Source organism: Agelaius tricolor, unplaced genomic scaffold, assembly GCF_023055355.1.
Source record: "Agelaius tricolor isolate 1412-34295 unplaced genomic scaffold, bAgeTri1.0.p SCAF_3, whole genome shotgun sequence".
NCBI lineage: Eukaryota > Metazoa > Chordata > Aves > Passeriformes > Icteridae > Agelaius > Agelaius tricolor.
The window spans coordinates 27,441,154-27,460,453 of record NW_027269263.1 but is presented as its reverse complement, the minus strand read 5'-3'; the positions used below and the strand labels follow the sequence as shown (position 1 = coordinate 27,460,453).

Sequence of the window (19,300 nt, the reverse complement as noted above, 5' to 3'; positions counted from 1 at the left end):
CAGACAGGGAATATATAAGACAGAATGCACAAAGCTGAGATTCCCATCGCAGCACTTTGTAACTCTAACAAAGCAGCAAGTCTGCCACATCCTCAGGTGACCAAAGGTATGGCTGTGCTACAGTGACATGGTGTAACACTCCCACTCACAGAGGTCCTGAAGCAGCTCTCATTATCTGACACTAACAACACTGCAACTTACACCTGCCACCCTTATCCTTTTGCATTGGGAAAAGCCATGGACTCTGCCAGCTGCATTAATGAAGTAACAGAGTATGGGAGCTCTGCTGTTGCAACAGGCACACAGGCAACCTCGGGCCTGGAACACACTTCTTGTGTGCTTCCCTACTCTTCTTTACAGCACCTCAGCCTCTGAGAGAAGGTATTTCATTTTGGGTCCTGCTCTAAGTCCATCTCTCATGGGATATACAGCACTCCAAACGGTTTTTCTTCCTTTGCTAATGTTTTTTTTTTTTTTTCTCTTTCTTTCTCCATGTACTTCTATGACCTTTAAAAACAAATAATTTTTTTTTTCCTAGCCATGAAATCTGCCCCCCTCCAGGATCCAAGGAGCAAGAAAGCACTGTGCCATGGTGCTTCTTCCCAAGCCTCCACCTTCCCTCCCACTAGCTGTGATGGTAGCCATGCATTTCATGGTCCCACACCTGTGAGTGGGCTACTTGTAGCTGGGTGGTGCAGAAAGCTGTCATCCAAAAAGGATCTCCCCCAACTCAGTGGAAAAATTTAAATTGCAGCATTTCTACTGTCTAAACAAGTTTTCCCACAGGACACCAGAAGGGGCTGATTTATTTGTAGAAGTCACACAAGCAATGTGGATATGCCAGCTTAAGGGATAAGAGACACATTCAGCTAATGCTAGAAGCATCTTTATCACAGAACTATATGGCTGCCACCTTAAAGATAACATTGAACCTCCCTTCAAGGGAAGGTTTCTCTTCCCTCTGCTATTTCAAGTTAAAGTGGGTTGAGCAAACCCAGGACACAAGTCAACTGGCTTGCCACTAAAAAAATAGCATGGTACATAACTTTTCAGTGAAGGGCAGACACAGTTTGGACTGCACAGCAAATTGGCATGGCTACATGGCTGTCAGACAATGGCTCAAGCAGATTTAGTAAATTTAATTTATTTCTCATGGTAGGCTATATAAAATTGCTATACAAATTGGCCATGTGCAATTAATAATCACAGCTTCATTTCTGAAGTCTTCAGTTGTGAAGTACTTCATTGTGTGTAACTCTTTAGGTTTCTGAGATTACAAAGACATTAGTGCTTGATTAATTAATTATAAAAAAGAAAGCAATTCAGGAAAAGTGCAAATAAAACCATGCTCCATGATAATATCTATAAGTCCTATGCCACACAATAAAGGAAATCCCATAAGCCAAAGGCCTTAAGTCTTCACTAGCATCAGTGGATCCTAATGCACTTTTTGTACACAGCTCTGCTTCCAGGCTAATAATCATTCAAATTCTGAGGTGTGCTAGGTGTCTAATTTAGCTCTGGCACACCTCCCCTAGGTGGAGAAAGGCTATGCTTTGAAGAACTTCATCACAACCAGCTGAACCTACTCTGTGCTGAGGATCAGCTACCAGATTCCATCACTCCCCTGCCCTACCAAAGCACAAGGCCAGCAGAACTAAAGTGGTAAACCAGCAGGCACTCAAGATGCCTGCAGCATAACCACCTTAGGCATATACAGTGAGGTGTCAGTCTTCTGATAAGGTAGCTCTGAATCCTCAGTAGCAATTGCTAGTTTAACAAGCTTAATATCTGTCCTTCCAAAGGATGGTATCTGGATTGAAAGCCTAATGCATTTAGCACAGCTAAATGCTCATAGCTCAGCCACAGCTGACCCTCAGGACCAAGAGATAACCCACCCATGAAGACTACAGATCATCATTCTGTCTCATCAAAGCCAGACCTATTTTGTTCCTTCTACAGAAAGCTACTTCCCACAAGTGTTTGTTTTGCAGTGGCACATTGCTCAAGTTGCACACTGCTACAATCATGTTGTTTCTAGTGATACCAAAATCATACAGTATCTCTGAAGAAAGGGGATTGGGAAAGGCAGTATCAGCTTCTCAAGTGGCAAACTTCAAGCATCCTGCTGAAATTCAGCATGTTATAACTGCTGATGGCACAAACTCTTTAAAAAACCAAGATCTGTATGTTCAGCACATGGCTTCCAACAGACTCCCTCAAAAGGACCAGCACAATTGCACGTCTGACTGTATCACACCTCAGCTCAGCAGGAGATTCTTTCACTATACAGCTGAGTAGGGGCTCACAGACCTTGTTAAGTCAGAAGCCAACTACATTTTTAATCTAAACCCTGCAACTCACAAATTTATCTTATGCAGCATGCAGGTAAAGCAGAGTAAGGAACACAAGAGCCTCCTCTAGCCTGAGGCTAGTAATACTCAGTGAAATGCCTGTTTCCCCAGTGGAAGGAAGTGACTGAGAAGATAAAGTATCATGAAAAAAAAAAAATAAACCAAAAACTGACACGGCACCATGAAGTAAAATATAGCACCAATTACCCAAACTCTCACAGTTAGGGACTCAGTTTTTCTGAAGGCAATTTTAGGAGATTCCTTCTCTGGTCCTATTGCTCCACTTTCCTAAGCAAAATCCTGTATCCCTGTTTTCCTCAAAGGATGCCATCAGCTGGTTTCTCAGCACTTTCAATAGACCCTTAAGCTTGAAGGACACGTAGCGTTTGCAGAAGAGAAAGCAGCCTACTAGGAAGCAGCTGTGCTAGCTGTGTTCTCCAAAAACCTCCTTTTCAGTTCCATTAAACATGATTTATTTTAATTAGTTTATCAAGGGAAATATAGAAAGAAGCCATCTGAAAACCTCTATAATTAAGCATTATTTCAGTAGCCTTTCAAAAAAAATCCAACCTGATGTAGACAAGACTTAGAAAAAACTGGGCCAAGTATGTAATCCGCTAGTAACAAGTAGCAGACTTGTTATTCACACTTTCAGACCTGAGGTAAGGAAAACACTGGTAAGGAAGATGAAGAGAAAGCTAATGAATAAGTCCTACACAGTGAAAGCCAACCATACGCCTCATTTCAAAGTTGTTATGAATTTGGGTCATTTAAGTTATACACGAATTCAAATCTGTACACCATGACAAGCAGATTGACAGCCCAGTTCTACCATGGTCTCTAACCTATTAACTTTTTAGTTGTAAAATCTAAAAAAAAAATCTAAAAAAAAAAAAAAATCTAAAAATCTAAAACTTTTTGTTGTAAAATCAAACTAAATTTTTGTTTTCCATTTCCCCTTTTCTCAAGGAAAGGGATGCTTTAAGAGAGACAAAAATTTATACCGATGGACTCCTGAATCTCCTTCATGTTTATTCAGACATAGCAGCACAGCTTGTGAAAAATGTTCCCAGTTCACCTTTAGACAAAAGCCATGCATTATACTGAACCTTTATAAGTAGCTTTGTATGCTGCACTCAGATTTGTTACCAGTATCTAGTAGCTTGCTCTAGGTAACTAGTAGCAAGTTGCTACTTAGTGCATCATAACCCTGCCACAGGAGTCAGATTTTAGCACATGTATCCATTGCCTTTGAAATCTTCTGCTCTAACCAATACAGCACGAAATTAGGGTAAAGGTTTGTTTGGGGTTTTGTTTAGGGGGCTGATGGAATAGCTAATTTTGTTGGTGTTTAAACAGTTATCCAATAAAGGAAGCCAGCAATGTGATCAAAGAGTATACAGTCAGAATCCAGAATCAAACTAAGTGTAAAAGAACAATTTTAGGCAGTTACAGAGCTGTCTGTCAAAGTCACAATCTAGTTTGACGTGTGATGCTTCAGGCACATAATTAAGCTAAACAGTTTTCAAGACAGCTTTCTTTCTTAAAACTGGAAAAGTAGGTAGTTACTAAAACTTTACCTTGTTGTTGAGCAATTATTATTAAAATAAGCCATCAGCTGTCACAAGCATATTTTTCACAGAGCAAATATTTTCAAGTATTTAAACAATTGCATCATGGCAAAATTGCCCACTGGAAGCCTAAACCAAGCTATTTTATTATTTTAAGATATTTTAAGATCAGGATTCTCTGACTCTTTAATTTGGAGATTCTGAAATGTACTATTAGGTTCCTAAAAAATTGATGCATTTTCCTGTGCATGGAGAATCCTCCATTGTTCTTGTTTGACAAGATCAGGGTTGAAGGCAGACATTGCTGAGCTAAATTTAATGGCCTACATTATGGAGGTCCACAATTTTTGGTTTACTTGTCAATTTACATGATTATTAAAATGGAACTTTGGACATTAAAAAAAAAATTGAGCATGATAGTAAAACTCTGAATTCTGATCATAAGTCAAGTCACAGGGATAAACTTCAGAAACTTAATCCACCATAGGAAGGGGAGGAAGAGCATATCTGGTAGGAGGAACTCACTTGTTTTGAGAAGATTACTTGTTCTAACCTCATTGTGAAGGCCTGGGCAACTGTCTGGTTTTTTGCAGCCAAAAAGCCCCTTCTCAGTACAGCAATGCCTGAAGACACCTGCAGATAGCCACAGGAACACCCAAAGAGAAATCCAACAGGAGGAACTACAGTGGCCGCACCGAATTCTTAATTGAATTTGCTCAATTTTTTACTGTTCTGGAATATGACAGTAAAGTAAAGTGCCAGGACAAAGACTGGAAATGCATCTTGTAGGGTCAAAAATCCAGAAAATCTCCTCGGACTTCACAACCAGAAACCAGACTCCACGTCACAAGGCTCAAAGGTTCTTGTTCAGGGATGTTTTGAACTGGCAAATGGAAAAAAGGCAGTTTGGGTTATTATTCCACCTATCTGGTTACTGACCAGTATATTAGGGTGTGTTAACCTTTTAGTTCTCTGAAACTGTAAAACTGCCACTGAATTCCACAAACTAAAAATAACCAGAGCAGTAGTATAATAGAATAATCATACCAGAAAACAAGATAACAGAATTAACTACATTGGCATGTAAAGATGCCTACTGAATTCCAAGTGCAATTGTTTTGATTATGTTCATAAAACCTATATATACACCAAGACTTCATTCAAGCCCAAACTTTTTCCATTCTGGCTGAGAATTTTTATATTGAACACCTCTTCACATAGGAAAAAACAAGTAGTCTCAGAATAAGCAAATAAAGGTATATGGCACTCGAATTTATGGAAGTAGATAAGTTTTCTTTCCCCATGTGAGGCTTCTAATCATAGCTTTTCATATACACATGGAACACAATACCTATAAGAGCGGAGCTTAGATGTATAACTAAATGTACAAGTATTTTAATTGATAACCCCATCCAATTGTTGATACACAAAAACAGATCAGACTACAATTACAAAGGTATATACAACACCAGTGTTTACCATTTTAGCAGGAGATAGCATCTGAGACACCTGATTGGCTTTCAGGAACTATTTGTTGACCCATTTTTCAGGAAAATCCCACTTCTAATCATTAAACTGTTCTTAACTCAGAATTACACACAGGCATATTTGTAAGAGGCGCTACTCAGCTATTTAAGCTCATGAAAGCTACTTTTGCAGAGCCAGCAGAGGGAGTACAGACATCATTTTACTTATCAGCTGTGAAAAAGATACCTTGTAAGAAAGCACTAAAAGAGCTGTGCCTGCAAATCTAATGCACTTAGTTTAAAGCATGCCAAGAACTTCCTTGGTCTTTCATAGACATGTATGTCAATGGGCAGTAGAGTTGGTATTTCGTTTCTGATCCTCAACCAGCTGTCACATCTTAAAAGTCTCATACCTGATGAATAGCAGGAGCAATTCTAACAGTACTAACAAGTACCATAAGGTCTGATGCTTCAAATACATTTAAAAAAATCAAATTAAAAAAAAAACAACCAAAAACTCAACAACCAAAACAATCACATAGCTGCAATTTTTATTCCTATGGATTCCACTGTCTCTCAGTTTCTGAAAAACTAAACCCTTTTGGTTGTCCATTTCTTAGAAAACAACTTCACTTGGAAGACAAGGTGAAAAACTCAGAGTTCAAGACAACCTCACGCAAAGGAGCCCTGAAGGCACACAACAGTGTTGGACTAGAAGGTAACAAACAGTGAGCCTTTCTGCTGATATTCAGAGGCACACACCTCCTGGCAAATCTGGTTTCACACAGCCTCTGAGGCAAGAGCCCTGCTGCTTTATTTAGCATTTCCATTGATCAGCGGGCTTTGGAGGTGACAATTATGACTGAACGGTGTTGACACAGTGGCGGCTGTGGAAACAGTTTTGGAAAGAGAAATAGGCTTTGAGCAGACAGATTGATAGCTTGTTGCCATCACCTCATGAAGGTGAACCCAAAACTATAGGCCAACATGAGACAACATACCTTCCTGGCAAAAACTCCACAAACAGACACCCACATTTTTTAGTCTACAAAATTGACTGGATTTCTTTTTTTTTCTTGAATAAAGTTCACATTTCTTAACTTGTTGGTACAAGGCTAAGCTCATATAAAATTCTTTCCAATCTTAAGCATTCATCAAATAATTTTTTTGGCGGACTATTTCTAAGTTTCACTATTTAGAAATCTGTATATGAGAAAGTCATACAAGTGCAATGGATGCCTTTGTCTTAAAGTTTCCTTTAGAAGAGCAGCAAAACACACCTCCTCCCAAAGAAAAGATAAATTTCCATCATCTTAAACTTCACATGAACTTTAAAAAGCTTTGACAGCTTTAATCATTAGATTTTGATTACTACCTACCGAAGAAGAATGTGCCTGTAGCTACATAATTTAGCCTTCACTTGTTTCAGGTTGTAAAAATAGAATAACTACCCTTCAGCAAATTAGATGGCTGTTTCTTCTCCCCATCTACAAGAAAGTGGTATTCACTTCTCAGCTTCATTTTCACATGGCAGATTCACAAAATTAGTAATTCAGTGTGGGCTGAGCTGGTTCCCATCTTACAGAGCTTACACGATATTTTATAGCTGACTAAAAAGTTTTACCCCTATCATGCAAACCAAGCCACCTCAGAGTTTTGCTGTTGAAACTCAGAGCTCCTGCAGTGTTCTCTATTTGTGTGCTGTGCCTGGGTGGTTCCCAGGACTCCAGCTAGGCTGCTCAATATGTTTTATGCAGAGCAACCACAGCAAGGAAAGCCATGCTTCTTCCATCACAAACATGGTGATGATCAAGTGTCAGGATGCATACCAACCACTCTGATCATCCCTTACTTCCCCAAGTTATTGCAGTCTCTTGTGACAACAGTGAAGTTCCTGCAGGTACACAGAGTCATATACAGATAGTAAAAATGCTTTTTTTTTTTTTCAGGCAGAATGGTTATATTATATTAACCAGACTCACCACACAGATAATCCAATGCCAGTGCCAACTCAAAACATGGCACAGAACTACACTGAACCTGCTTGAGTGAAGCAAATATGAAACCATACTCACAGGAAATAGACCACAAATTCTAATTCATCCAGCAACTAGAGCCTTGCTAAGCTCCCAACTAACTATGTTTATAACACACTTCACATTTGAGAGGCTGACATTAGGGTTCTAATGAGCAAGTTAAGACACATGATCCGTTTATATAAAGTAGGTAGGGTGCGAGGGAAAGGGCTGAAAAGCCCCTTGAAACATGAGCATCCTTCCTCTTGGTGAAGTTTCTACAGCAAATTCCACAGAATTTTATACTTTAGAATTACTACAGCTGCCTTTAAGGATCTACAGAGGCTTGTTGTTATCTCAGTTTTTAACCTGAAACCTTCCCATTTAGTACACAGCTGAACAACTACTGATTCTAGCATTAATCACTCCCCATGATTTAGTACTTCAATAATTGGTAATAGACAGCATGCAACAGATGCAAGAGCTTTTTTAAAAGCCAGTCTTGAAATTGTGCTCTTTCCCATGACCTGTTTTCACCACCTGAAGGGTCTGTCTCAAGTTCTGAAGCCTGTGTGCATTTCATGGGTTAAAACTTTACATTCCTTCCATCATATGCAAGATTCACCTGCCCAAATGGGAACACCTGCCTCTAAGGTAGGCACTTCAGGCACTTTTTGTAAATAGGCAATGGAAAAATTAAAACATATCTATCAAAATATTATATTTAGCCACCTAGGACATGATCTAAAATAGTCACATGCATCTCATCGTAGATGCGCTTGCGTCGCTTCAGCAACAGAAGCGGCCCAGAGTGACTGGTTTCAGTTTTTTAAGACGCTTATGTAAGTGGCCAGGATTGCTCTGCCAAAGTTAAGCACAGTCGGCTGGGCTGAACTCGCATATCAAGCAGCTGCACTACCATGTCAGAGCAAGAGGAAGGATGTGGCTTCACAGTTAGTTTAGGAATACCCAAGGCTGTGCTACAGCCAGAAGGTACAGCCCTGCGCCAGCACTGCCGCTCACCTGACCTCAAGGGCAGGGGACAGCCCGAGATGAGAACCGGTGACAAGCAAGACAGCAGCAACACCAGCGGTTCCTCCTGAAGGTCACACGGTGACAGGGACTGCCCCTTCCAGCCGGCACAGGCCTCACCAGCTCAAGTCAATCATGGAAGCTCTTCTCCACACCCCCACAGTCATCCTGGGAAAAAGACGGGCCTGGCTGCACCTTTCCTGCAGGGCGCCACTACAGACCATCACCAGGGCCCCTCTTTAGCCTTCCCCCTTCCAGGTCAAGCAAAGCCACCTCACTCTAATTCTCTCCACACACCACAGGACAGCCCCTCATCGACTGCCAAACAAGGCACCATTTTTGGATGTGGCCTCACAAGAACGACTGAAGGCAAAACCCACTGGTCACGCTCTTGCTCGTGCTGCCCAGCGTGGGCCAGTCCTTGCCAGCCCAGGAGAGCCCAGCAGCTGGCTCAGGCTCCCTGTCCTGCAGGGTGGCCAAGACCTTTCCGACAGGCATCCTCGTCCCCACGGTCGGGTACAGGTGCCAGCCAGCCTCGGCTCTCCTGCTCACCCTCACTCCAGGAATCTAGGCCATGCAGTAGCCCTACAACCACGTCACCATTTTCAGCTACTGCCAGCTGTGACAGTGCAGAGGAAAGCCTGTCAGAAGTGTTTGTACTGTGTCAGCTCAGTAATGCTCAGGAGTGGCCTTGGGCAGCTCCCCATCAGGAGCTTGAAATTGGCCTGTTTTACAATGGCTGCCTTAAAGTAACATGTATTAACTTTGTCCAGTTCAAAGCATTTTGCCCAGGGTTATATATGCAACCTTATTCTCCGTAACAATTTCTGTAGTCTTAGATTTGACTATCAGTAGAAGGTAAATATAAAGCTTTGAGCTTATGCAAATTCAACTCTGCAGTTTTGGAATGAGAGGTTAATCTGTCAAGAATGTTCAACTATCTTCCCAAAAAATATGAAGTACTCCCCTCAAGCATACACCCCTTGTATTTTTCCATCTGGTAAACCAATTTCCAGTGTTAGAAGGTAGCACAACACAGCCTTAGGGTATCAGACTTCTCACAACCAAGACAACTTTTCTAAACCATTTTGCTAATATGGTTTGAGGAGCTGCTGTCCAGTGCCCGGCAAGACCAGGATCAATAAGAAAAACAGAAAGCCATACACAAATTACTCACTCACAAGCAAGACTTAGCATGGACCACTGCTTTATATGCTGGCATCTAATTTCGCATGTGTGTGTTTGCACCAAAGTTCTTTCAAAAGATTCCCATAACCTGGGATGCAATGCAGAAGGAATAACTCTACATGAAGGATAACTCCACTGTAAGTGCCTCCACTACCAGTAAACAACACACATACACACAAATCCAGAGAAAGAGACCATGCCTTTCTCAAATCCCAGAGAATTTAGTCCTTTATTTCCAAATCTCTTTTAACTCGCTTGAGAAATACAGCTCTAGTTTAGGAACAAATCCTTAGATCTGCAGTCACTACAACAAGATCTACCTATTATCAAAATGCATCTGAAAGCAGACTTTGTGAAGATGTCAAGATGTTTCACTATGCAAAGCAAGCTCTTTGCAGAATAAGAAAAATCACTGTCAATGTTAACTACTTGGATTGCAGAGCAGAAGTAGGTGAACACAAACTGTAATGATTTGTGTTATTAATAAAGCAGAAGTAAAGCAGTTGTGCTAGCAGTGGTAAAGCACCTTCCCTACTCTCTCCAGCTGTCAGTCTCAACTATGCATATTTGAAAGCCATCTGGCACAGACCCTGACAGCCAGTTTAAATCATTTCATGTTTCATACAACCTCAACTGAGTGAGGCTGGTAGACACTGCTCTAATTTAAGTATTGATTTGCACTATGTTCCATAGGCTTCATGAAGTTCTGCACCAGCTTCATTCCCAAGTAAAGAAAAATTGGCAGATCCGAGCAATATAAAGCCATTTGAAGTGCAATATCAATACTGATAGCAGTAGCACCTGGATGGAAGCGAAAAAACTCCTGTTCAATATGCATATTGAGATCCTGATCTACTATCTATTAGATCTAAACAACCAGAATAGATTCAAAAATACCACCCTTTCTTAAACAGTTTAAGGGCTAACCATACCTGCCACCTTTTCTAGCCATTTATTGTTACTATCTACTCAGTCTTCTCTATGTAAAAACATCAGAAAGCAAGTCTGGATGCTCAACACAAGCAAAATTTCTTTTACTCCACTGCAGTATCAGAAACCACCTAGGCATATAGTTCTTGTATTTAAACCCAAATATACTTTTATGGAACACCATTAGTTGAAAACTGGTACTCAAACAACTCTCCCATCAAAACAGTAAGTTCATGTTCTCCCATGTGAAAAGGTTAGTACTCTCCAGGGAATGGTTTCACATGACTACTGCACAAGGAGGAACATTCCCAACCATCAATCCAAAGATCTGTGTCGCTTTCCTCATGTGAGCCTCACTTCTCACCTTGGAGAGACCAGTTTGTGCACAAAGATTGTGTAACAAACCATCCAGTGGTGCACTTTGAGTAGACTCAAAGTGGCAGAGATGGCACAAAAGAGGGGGGAATTATTGCAGTTAGGCTAAGATGGAAATGAAAGTAGCCATAAGGTCACCTCAGCCAGCCAGTGAAACTTTGCACTCACAGTGACAAGCCAAATAGGCAATTACAAATTATGCTCTCTCTGTCCCCAGCTTCTTGGATTATGCTGATCAACCAGCACCTTCAGAAGGCCATCATAAAAGTATCAAACATATTAACAGAAGTGACTAACAAATCTTTCAATGGGGACTTAAAAGACTCCTATCTCTTGAAACACCTACCATACAAAACCAAATGTTTTCCAAGCTTTTGGAGAGTCACAGGGATCACCTTAAACTTTTTAGAACACTCTACAATATTCTTTTAAGAAGTGTGCTGCAGCTACAAGGCTTCTTTATTGCTAGTGGCCTAAGTTCCTTATTTCAATAAAGACCATAGCACTATGGTTTTTTCTTTCTACAGTGGAAAACTCCACCAAACACAGCTAGTGACTCTTCCTCCCATCCCCATATGGAGTCACCAGTTGTTTTATTTAAAATCTAGACAGAAGCCAAAATACACACCACAAGAACACATCCTTGTATTTGCAGAGACACAGGGGCAATCCTGAAAGAGCCGTGCAGACAAGCCACCAGTCACTGGTCAAATAACAAGTGCAGAAAAAGTTATGTGATTTCCACATAAGAGCACATCTGTAACACTCCACTGAAGAGCACTTGGGTTTCTAAGTTCATCTTTGATTCAAAATCTTAAAATTAATATGAAAGTTTAAGTTTTAATGACCATGTAAGCAGGAAGAGAACACCACTATAACCCTAGGGGTGCGTCCCAGAAGTTAGATAGCTGCTTAAAGCAGAGTGGGCTGAATCATCTTTCCTGCCTTGAGCTGGGGTTTGCTGCTATCAACTGTGCAGAGCATGGTACATCCTGGGCCTCCTCTCTACAGGACCAGACACTGTACACCAAGTGGTGAGAAACCAATAGTGTTGTTTTCCCTGCTGCTACCTTATCTTTCTGTGAATATAAGGGCACAAGTAAGGGTAGCAGATTACAAGTGATAGGCTCCAAGAAGTGTGTTTTAAGAACATGGTGTTTCCTGTGCTCACTGGGAATGAAGGCAACATCCAGCTCAAACACAATATTAAGAAAAAAAGACATGCAAACCACTGAAGTCCACTGCATATAGGAAGCCATGCAGAAAATTACCTAACTCTCATCTACAAAGCAGCATCAGGTTATAGCCAGCAAGAAGCCAGGGCTGCCTACCCCTAGTGCTGAGACTGGTCATGCTGTAAGTGGCAAAACCAGCCAGACTTAATGGCCAGCACTATGGAGGATGATCATCAAATGTCATCCTCAATATGGATCTATGCACTCTTTAAATGCACAGTGCACTTGCCAACACCAGAAAGGAGGAATATATTCTCTTTCTCATTCCATTCCCCTTCAAAGGGAGGGCAGATGTTATTTGTCTGCTTTGTAACAGCAATTACATATTATCTCTTACTGGACGAAAAAATAAGTTATATTTATTTTCAAAGCTACTTCTGATTTCTTTTTTAAATGTCTCCTACATTTTCCTTAGATTTCTTCTCCCACAAGACCTTTGAAATACCAATGGAGAAAGCCTCATACCTACTTTGCAATTCACCAAAATTAAACTAATAACACCTCCTGCTGTCATCTGTCAGTTAGAGTAAGATTTATAAATGGCAGCAGAAATAATTTTCATAATGTTTACTTGAATACCAATAGCATGAACAGACAGCTCCTTCAAAGATACTGCTCATATCAAGTGAAATCTGTCATGAAAACTAGAAATTCATTTTAATTAAGAGTATTTGAAAGCCTAATAATTTAAAAATAAAAGACAAACTGGACAATACCATGTGTCTGTGTAGAAATGACATTCTGTCTGAGTAGGTGCAACTGTTTCGAGACGGGTTAGTCTAATGTTTTGCCTGTTGATTTCATTGTACGTGTCACCTCCTGGAAATCCTCCTTCTATACTGCTCATTATCACTGCTTACATCTTCTGTGTGAAACTACTGAACACATTTTTATTTTTCACATGCATTAAGATATGTTTGGAGGGCTTCATGAACAAAAAAAATCTTACTTTTTTATCCCTCTGCTGTTCAATTAATGAACATAGTCTTTTCAGCTAACTGAACTTAAGTCAGGAGAACACTCACATTAGGTATTGAAAAGAGGAGGAATCCAGTCTTTATAAAGGCAAGCTATTTTGAATAAATTAATAAATCTTAATATTCGTGAGAAATATCCATCCTCTACACAAAGTATCATAGGTTCATTTTTTTTTCAAACCAGCAACAGTATCACCTTATCTTTCCTGCCTCCCTTGTTCTTCGACCTGTTACACTTTGCAAGAAATACAAATGTCTTCTGAGAAAATTTAACAGGTTTGAATAAAAAAGCAAAAAAAACCCTGCTTGAGACCGTTGCACACACTCTAGAAAGCCAGTAGGCAGAGCTACTCCTAGCTTTTTAGACACAATTCTGCAACTCCTAGATTTTATCTAGTTTTTAATTAAAATACTGTATAGAGAAAGATCCTTATCTGCTGAACTGCAACTTTTAACAAGTCTTATTATTACTTAAGACAAGTAGAGAATACTAGAGAATATAAATTTAAGACTATTACTGCAATTTTATTGATCCTTTTGTAATAAGGTAAGCATGTATTTCTATAACGGAGATCTCTTATAGATTCAAGCAGTCTTTCTTATTTCTCAGAAGATATTTACTTTTAGATGCCCAGGACTAATCATAGCTGTTCGCTATTCTGCATTAAATTTGGCTAACTGAAATCTGACTTCACCTTTAAATAAAATGTGAATCCCTTTTGGCACTTGTACTATTTTCTCTTTAAAAACATATGAAAACATATATAAAAATAAAGAGTTCAAACACTGAAAGACATTAGTGAGGTCACATTTCAGTGGTAAAGAATGCCATTAATATTTAGTCTACCTTAATGGAAGAAATTCGAGTTAGAAGATACTTTAGGTTATCATGTCCACCCTCATGTCAAGGGAGACTTTCTTGCTATGGCATGTTATTGATTGTTTTGCCACATTTATTTTGAACTTGCCAGTTAATAGTAAGTTTCCAGCTTTAAAATCTTAAATGTTGGTGAAGTCAAATCTTCCAAAGCATCTGTTTTTCGAGTGGCTTTAGCAGATCCAGCCTATGTCTCTTCCTTCTTAGTATCATCTCATGATTACCTCCCATTTATCACATCCTTCTTTACAAATAAATTCAAACAGCTAAAAATAAAGCTAATAGAAGTAATTGCTAGACCTTTGCGCTTTTGCTACAGGACACTTTCAAGCCTGAATTTCCTTTGAAGCTTTCTACAAAACAGTTCAGATGTTTGCAATTTTAACAGGTGACATAAATTCTCTATATTTTGTGGTCCACAAAAGAGTGACTTTCTGAATGAGACTCTTCCTTTAAACTACAGTGGATTTCAGTTTGCAGGATTAACCCCAGATTATTAGCAGAATATGTATTACATACATACTCTGGGGAATGGGGATCCTTTCCTTGCACCATAATCTGTACGTAATGCAACTTTGTGTAAGAAACCGATACAGTTTACCCAATGCTAACGTGACAAAAGTCTTGTTTTCTGCTTTAAATTCCCAAAAACATTTGCTTCATGTACATAAGTAACAGTATGTATGCTTACAAATAGTACACCCACAATTCCCTTTAAAATCAGTTTTGGCTTGTATCATTTGAGTGATCCACATGGCTTTCCATGCGTTTTTCTATGAGTGGATAGAAATAATAATTTTGCAATTCAGCACTGACATAGGAACATTGATTAGGAAAACCTGCAAGTATCTGTACACAGCACAGGATTCACATTTCCTTCAGCTAACTCAGCCTGGGTCGGTCACCATAATCATCAGTAAGAGCAGCAATAAACCGAACCACACAATGATGCTCTTCCAGACTGAAAATTTCACACTGAAGTGTATGAGTTTTTTTCCTCACTGAATTCAGTGACCACTTTTTCCACTGACACCAAGAGTTTCCATTCATTATGCCATAAGTATTAAAGCCCTAGTACATTGGAAGCTGTTCCTGCCAGAAGAGCCAACAGTTTAAAGATACACAAGTTTACTTCTATTGGAATTCACAGTTTGTGGTGTTTGGAAGAAATCCTTGAAAAGCACCAACAAACAGCTGAAAAAAAAATGGCCCTGGCTATAGCTACAGCTACCACCTTCTGAACACACAGAATCATGAACCAAGGAATTGGCAAGTTATCTAATCAACACGCTTCCAAGAACCAAAACACATTATTTTAACTCAAATTCATTAGGACCCAGGAATGTTTAAGGGATGCAGCAGCTTTCCTACAGGCGGTAGTTTTCCAAAGGCACGCTCACTTCATTCCCCAGGAAGTCAAGATTGCCAGCCACTAATGATGAAGACATTTCACCAGGACTGTGGGCTTGGAACTTGACTTCTAAGAAGGGACATGATTTGAATAATCACCTAACCAGTCACCTCTCAAGCACTGTGAGGTGAGATACCAGCAAACATTCTCAGAATGACAGTTTCAGACACAGCATAGGTGTCACCAGCTCCTTCTGAACAGACCTTGAGAAGAAAGCCTCAGCAACTAAAGTTATAAATGCACAAATGCCATGCGTAACAAGTATTGAAGGATTTCTGTAATGCGGATCTTAAAATGACAAGAAAAAAAGCCCCCGAAATTTTGTTACTGTTCTCGTCACCAGCCCTTACAGTTTAAACAGTCAAAGGTAAAAAAGATTTTTGTGGATCCCGCACAGCACTACATAACCGCCTATTACAGCTGAACTAACACTGCCCCACAGGCTGCGAACCCTGGGACAGACTCAACCACAGCTCTCCGCTCCTAAACGCTTCCCCGGGCTCAGGCTGAACCCCTTCCTGCCCCTGGCGAGCAACACTCGCACGGCCGCTCTAAAGGAAACGCTCCCGGGGACAACAAACCGCTTTTCATGAGATCTTCCTCTCGAAATCCTAAGTCCTTCCGACTTCAGCCTTTACCGACAGACCGAAGGGCTCGGCAGGAAGCCAGGGCAGACGGCGGCGCGGACACCCACCCCACTCTCCCCACTGCGAGCGCTGCCTCCCGCGCTCGGCACCGGCCAGCCATCCCCGGCGGAGGCTCCAGCCCGCTCCCAAACTCACGTGGTGCAACAGCCAAAGGTTACACGCACCGCCGGGTCGAGGATGACACCGCCGTTAGAGGCGCTTCCCACCGCGGAGCGGCCCCGCGCGGGGTCGGGCTCACCCGCGGCGAAACGCCCGCGAGGGCTTCGCTCTCCCGGCACCCGAAGTAGTGCCGCATCCCCTCCTCGTGCGCGCCGGTCGATGAGCAGCCCGGCTAGGCATCGATAAATCAAACCAGCCCGTCCGCTCCGACGGAAAGCTGCGTACGACTCAGCCGCGGCCAAAAACACAGCCCTGGGGGCGCGGCGGGCGGGCGAGGCTGCGCGGGTGCCGGGCTCCCAGCCCCCGCGGGGCGGCGAAGTGCCCGGGATGTCGGTGTCGTGCTGCCGCAGCGGGCTAATCCCGGCTACTTAACCCGGCGGGCGGCAGGGGCTGAGCACCACCTTAATCCACGGCGTGAGCGCGCCCGCCCGCCAGGAGCTTGCAGGGCCGTGGCGTGCCGGCCGTGTCCAGCCGCGGGGTCCCCGACGGTGCGGCGGTGCGCTCCCGCGGCGGCTCAGCCCCGCATCCGCTGCCCTCAAGGTCACGCCGTGCCCCGACTGCACGGTGGCGGCCAGGTGCACGCTCCGGTTACCTGCGGGGAGAACCGGCGAAAGCCCAGGAGCGCGGCACCCGGCCCTCCGGCCCCCCGAGCGAGCCCAGCCACGGCTCGCAGCCCCGCGGCGGGAGCGGAGCGACGCTGCACCTGCCGCCACGCTGTTGCCCGCCCCGGTCGGCCAGCCGGGAGCAGAGCCGCCCCGAGCCGCCGCCGCGCTTACCTCTGCGCCGTGGGGCCGACACAGCCGCCGGTCGGGGGCCAGGACGAGGCGCCCGTAAACCTGACGCCGCCCGCTCGTTCGTTCGCCGAGCGCACAAGGTCCCCGCGCTCCCCGCCCTGCCCACGGCCGGCCGGCCCCGCCGCGCCGCCCCCGCCCTGCGGCCGCGCGAGGAGGGCGGGAGAGGGGGCGGGGGGGTGAAGCGGCGACCGAATTGGGGAGGGAAGGAGGGAGGGAGGGGGCACCGGCGCGGGGAGAGCCGGGGGAGGAGAAGGAAGGAGGGAGGGAGGGAAGGAGGGAGGGGGGCGCGGACCGCCCGCCCCGCCCCCGTCGCCTCACCGGCAGGAATCAGCGATTCGCCCTCCTCTCGGGCGCTCCCACCGTGGCCGCCGCCGCTCCCCGGGGCCCGCCCGCCTCCTTTCCCCCGCACACACCGGGCAGCGCCGAGCGCGCCGCCGAGCCCCTGCGCCGCAGAGCAACCGCTACAGGAGCCGGGCGCCACCGGGCAGGGCGGGGCGGGGCGGGGCGGAGCGCAGCGATCCGCCCGCCTCCCGCCTCCGCCCGCCCGCCCGCCCGCCGCGGTCACTCACTTGCCCGCGCCCCGTCCTCTCCCGGCGCCGCGGCCGCCGGTCCCCGCCGCCTCCCTCGCCGCCTGCGGAGTGCGGGCCACGTGACGGGGCCCCTCTCTCGGCCCAGGAAGGGGGGTCTCGACGTGCGGAGCCTTCAATGGGGGAGGTGGAGGCGGGGCCCCGGTAGGCACGGCGCCCGCGGAGGCGGAGCCCCGCGCCGCTGCCCGCCCGCCGCCGCCGCCGCCACTGGCGGGCGGGAGGCTGACGCGCTTGTTTCCATGACGTCGGCGGGCGGGGCCGCGGCGTTTGATGGAGCCCGGCGGGCTTCGGGGGTCGATGACTTTGCCACGAGCGGCTCCCGCGGGGCGGGGCGGGGGCGGGGCGAGGCGGGTGTCGCGTCGCGTCCCTCCGCCCGTGGGTCGCGGGCCGCCGCCAGCCAGCGGGGACGCGGGCCGCGGGCCGCCTCGATGGGGCGGGGATGCCCCGCCGGCGGGAGAGGCCGCGGTCCCACGAGGGAGGGGCGGCCACCGTCCGGGCTGGGGCGCGTCTATTGCCCCGGTGGCGGAGCCGTCCCGGGGGCGGTGCCGGTGCCGTCGGGGGAGGCGCCCTAAGGGACCGCCGGGCGCCCGGGGCGCGGTCCTCCCCTGCCCCAGGGGGCGCGGGGGTGCCGTGCCGTGCCGTGCCGTGCCCGCGGGGGCAGGGGCGGTGTCGCCCCACGGCCTCCCCCTCCCGAGAGCAGCCGGTGGGAGCCGCGTTGGCGGCTCCTGAGCGGCGGGCGCGGGGAGCACGGCGGAGTCGGGGCGAGGCTCCGCTGTGTCTGCCGGGGCGCGCTGCAGCAGGAGGTCCCTGTTGCGCGGGGCCGCCGGCGGGTCCGGAGGGGCAGGAGCCAGCGTGCCGCTCGCTGCCGACGGTGGGGATTAGGGAGCTCCGGATCCAGCCTCCCGTCAGGCGTGTCCGCCTCTCGGGGAACCCTGGCAGCTCCCTCGGGAGAACGGGGAACGTGTGGGGGCCGCAGGTGTTCAGCGCTTCCCAGTCTCCAGCCGAAGGCTCTTTGATTGGAGAAAGGAAAACAAATGGGGTTATCAAGGTTTGAGCCCGAGTGAGCTCTCCGGGGAGACGCTGGAAGTGAATAACAGGATTGGGAATTACACTGGAAATGAAAACCCCGATTTCAGTTCTCTTCCAATGCAGTAGACCTCCCACCGCCCCCTCCCCCCAACGAAAAATACCCATCCATAAACTATGTCATTCTATAAGCTATTTGTGTGAGGGTTTGAGCTGTGTTTTGACATCCTCCACTCTCCTCTGTTGGACATCTCGCTCGAGTGACTGGCCAGCTGCATCACAGGCTGTCAGGTTCTTTGAGCCTGCCATAAATACCTTGCTTCACCTTCATTATCGTTCAAATCCTAGTGCTGCAAAGGAAATGAATGGAGAAGCTTATGCAGCTCTACAGTCGCAGACCGGAGATGATGCAGAGCCGAGAGGGTTAAAGCAACAGGATGAAGTCAGCACAAAGCAGCCCACAAGGACTGGCAAATAAATAAATCATCCTAACTACACTATTATTATGGCTTGCCTGAGGTTCATTGTCTCTTTCTTTTTCACCTGAATGTCTGTTACATTTTTCTCCTTGCTCAAGAGAAGCAATCAAAAGGGACTGTGAGCAGTAAATGGCTCCTGCCCATTTTGAATGTTGCTAAAAATACTACCTTACCTCT

General features: G+C 45.3%; 1 protein-coding gene across 3 annotated transcripts in view; it reads right to left on the bottom strand.

Annotated features, from left to right (window-relative positions):
- The window catches only part of ATP2B1 (ATPase plasma membrane Ca2+ transporting 1), a 60,497-nt gene extending 43,009 nt beyond the window's left edge, over positions 1-17,488 (bottom strand). For 2 of the 3 annotated variants that reach the window (XM_071423305.1, XM_071423304.1), the window contains exon 1: positions 17,014-17,152. The gene's annotated coding sequence lies outside the window, so the exon portion shown is untranslated. Of the gene's footprint in view, positions 1-17,013; positions 17,153-17,349 lie in introns of those variants that run through there. The other variant, XM_071423303.1, reaches the window with a different exon arrangement.
- Positions 17,489-19,300: the final 1,812 nt, after the last annotated feature.